This window comes from Acanthopagrus latus, chromosome 19 (assembly GCF_904848185.1).
Source record: "Acanthopagrus latus isolate v.2019 chromosome 19, fAcaLat1.1, whole genome shotgun sequence".
NCBI lineage: Eukaryota > Metazoa > Chordata > Actinopteri > Spariformes > Sparidae > Acanthopagrus > Acanthopagrus latus.
In genome coordinates this window covers 5,640,521-5,644,026 of record NC_051057.1, presented here as the reverse complement: position 1 = coordinate 5,644,026, position 3,506 = coordinate 5,640,521, and the positions used below count along the sequence as shown (strand labels likewise).

Sequence of the window (3,506 nt, the reverse complement as noted above, 5' to 3'; positions counted from 1 at the left end):
TTTATCCTCAGAAACATCAAGCTGTCCGAGATCAACGGAATGAATGGGTTGTCTAGCAACAAGAGCGTGTTTAAAAACGGAATTTTGATCCGATGACCAGAGAGCGGCCGTCGGGTCAGCGAATGCGAAGCTGTTAGAGAGACAGGGGAGCTGCAGTGAGTTACCGAGCTGACTGCTGCTGGCCTCCACACACACACACACACACACACACACACACAGCTCCCTCAACCACACTGACAGATCCGGATGGGGAGAAATAAATTAATCAGATGAAAAAAAAAACACACACACAAAAAAAACAACACAGCTTTTGGGAACGTAAACAACGTTTTTACCAGCTGAAATCCAAACACACACAACTCCTACTAAGATATGGCTCTGCTCAGCGACCGAAAGGTCAAGAGAAGTTTTACGTGACGCGGCATCCTGAGGGAGCCGGTAACCCCAAATCACATTGAATTGGATGATTGTATCCACATGGGGGCAAACAAATTAATGAATCATGTTAATTTTTTCCTGGCAAGGAAAGGGTTAATCCTCTGCAAGCAAAATCCAATGATACTGATTTAGACATTGATTTAGAATAATATAAGAGATTAATGAAAACTGAATACAGTGACACAGGATAAGAGGATGGAATTATTTATTTTTTGCTTTTGTTTCACCGTCGAACCACAGACAGCGCCAGGCTTTAAAGGGCAATTTGACATTGTGGCCAAACTGTGTGCAACATCTCATGGGTCCAAAATATGTTAAAATTACACTGAGATCAACACCTACTTTGTTGAAAACTTTGCTAACAGCCAACAACCAAGCCAAGCCTTTTATCCCATGACAGTCAAAACAGCCAGTCTGAGATTTTCTCTTGTTTCTTGTCTCTCTTTCTCATCATCAGCATCCTCTTCAGCGTCTTCACCTTCACCTTTTGTCTGTGAGGCCGCTGAGCCCGGTTCCTCTGCCCATCCCAGCCCCGGACCTGATCGCCTTTTTTCCTTCCCCCCGTGGTTCGAAGCTGCTGCGATGGCGCTGTAAGCACCAATGCTGGTCGGGGCGCTGAGCAGTCGGCTCGCTTGTAGCTACAGTCGGACTGCTGCGTGCAGACGCAGGTCGCTTTCAGGAAACTCACAGAGCAGCTAGAGGGAAAACCGGAGGACGTGATCCAGTTTCACCAAAAATCACTGATAGTTGGTGCCTCCCCTCCCATTGACGTATCATGGAGCAGAAACAAGTGACAGAGAGACCATTCAACCTGTTACAAGGTGCTGTACCATCTGCATGATTCTGAAGCTGATAAGGTAAAAAAAAAGTGACATGTTACTTTAAAATCACCCATTGCCTCACCAACAAGATTCTACCATGTTTAATGTGACAGCTACAACACCGCTGAAGGAGACACGCTATTGCCTGACAATGTACAGTAACTTGTACATGCCGAGTAAACCAACGGCTGCTGCAGTTACCGGCTTTAAATCTGCAAAGAAGATTGGGCAGTTTATTTTATTTTTTTTGCCAGAGACACACTGTTTCGTGATTGAAGGAGCAACGTTTTCGATGTGAAAGGAGGTCAGAGAGACAGAGCCAGAGATGCATTGACTTGGCTCTCTTACTCTGCTCAGCGTGTCTCAACAGCAGGAGACAGGCCCAGACAAAATGTTTGCACAAACACTGAAAATAGCAGCGGCTTGAAAGCGACGGAGTGAGCAGCGTAAGCGCGTGTGCGTGTTTGTGGGGATGCGCTTGAGTTGTATTCATTGTGATGAATCTGGGTGTCTGAGTTCTTAGACTCACTGTCAGAGCCTTTCATTGGTTAACACACAACTGGCCCTTCTTAAGTCCCGCCCATTTTCACACTGTACTCCAACAGTCGAGCATGCTCGGTACCCGGACGGACGGTGTCAGCTGGCCCCTGTTCATCAATGAAGAAAAGTAAAACAGGAGAATGGTTTAAAGTGACAGGAACCCTTACAGGAAGTTGGTTTTGTCCACAAATACAGATTCTGTTCGCTAATGTGACAACAAGAGGAGTTAGACCAGGTTTGCTTCCTCTATATTTCTGTGTTATCAGTGAAAAGACTTACAAAAAGGACATACAGGTTGAATGGTGACAAATGTTTAAGATGGCATGAGTTACTTTGAACGTTCTGCAATGTACATGCAACTATGGCGTCGTCTTTAAAAAGTGGTCTAAAAAAGGTTAAAATACATAAGATGTTTTAATAAAAAATCCTGCCGACAGTGGCAGAAAATGTGGTGAGGGTGAGGCTAAAAAAAAAATGTTAAAATGATTAAAAAGATGTTTAGTTAAAAAGCTGACAATGCCACCTAGGTTTAAGAGCCTGGGACTCTTAAAAAACACACAGGTTCTTAGTTAAAATCAGGGTGAGCAGAGTTAAAAAAACTACGAGTCCAACTGACAGTGTGCACATGATTTATTATAATAAAACAAATAAAAGATAAACCCAGCCCAAGTCTCTCCTGAGGATCCCACCGTTCCCAGTGCCCGCCGTCCTGGAGTTCTGGCATCCTCTGTATCATGACGCCCGCCCCGGCATTCCAAGCGTCCGCCGTCCTGGCGTTGACGTCCTCGGTATCACGGCACCCGGCGTTCCCGGCGCCCACCGTTCCTGATGCCTGCCGTCCTGGCCTCCTCTCCTCTCCGCCTCTCCCCATCTCTATCCTGTGCTTCACTGCCGCTCTGAGATAAAAAGCATCACACCTGCACCAGCCACCACCTGTGGCTCCTTACACTGATTAGTCTGCTGGGCGGGTCGGTGCATAGTTCAGGGTCAGTCCGTAAAAAAACTACATGCAAATCAAAAAAAAACTCTGTCAAAACACAATATGTGATATAACATTAAATCACAATTAAAAGGAACAAAGTGACAAAACATGCAAACTTAAAAAACTAACCCCGTCACACCACCAGTGGAATTTCCCGAGTTACAGTCAAGCTTGTCCAACCTTGCAACAGTTACAAAGGCTTGCAGGACTTAGACTGAATCGCTCAATCCTGGCGGCTAGAAGTAACTTTACACTTAATGTACAAACATGAGGGGGATACTGATCCTCTCATCTAACCCCTGGCATGAAAGCATGAAGGCATATTTTCCGAATTATTCAAATATAAAATTCAAATAATTTTGATCACAGGCAGTTAGTTAGTTAGGTGATGTAAATGACAGAAACCAAACTTGAAACATTTCAAAAAGCCTTTTTTTTTTTTTTTTTTTGGTGCTCTTCTGCAGAGTTGGGTGTTAATTCTACCAGTGTCAAGGACTTTAAAAAAAAAAAAAAAACACTTCAGTGAAATGAATTAGATAAGACGACTTAGTCCTTGAAGCTGGAGTTGTCCCTGTGTCTGTTTGAAGTGAGAAAGAGAAGTCCTGTCTGTGTGATGAGCTCAGATCTCAGTCCAGAGTTCTGTGTACGTGCGGGCAAAGAATCTTTGATCGCAGCTGGTCGCTACAGGGGTTGAGTGTTTTTGTGAAGGCTGTGGTTTACATGCT

The 3,506-nt window shown here is 44.4% G+C and overlaps 1 long non-coding RNA gene across 1 annotated transcript; it reads right to left on the bottom strand.

Annotated features, from left to right (window-relative positions):
- Window positions 1–626: 626 nt before the first annotated feature.
- On the bottom strand, window positions 627–3,235 carry LOC119008287. Its single transcript, XR_005071384.1, has 3 exons — window positions 2,489–3,235; window positions 1,789–1,906; window positions 627–1,287 (listed from the first exon to the last, which is right to left on the bottom strand). It is a non-coding gene; the product is annotated as an uncharacterized LOC119008287 (long non-coding RNA).
- Window positions 3,236–3,506: the final 271 nt, after the last annotated feature.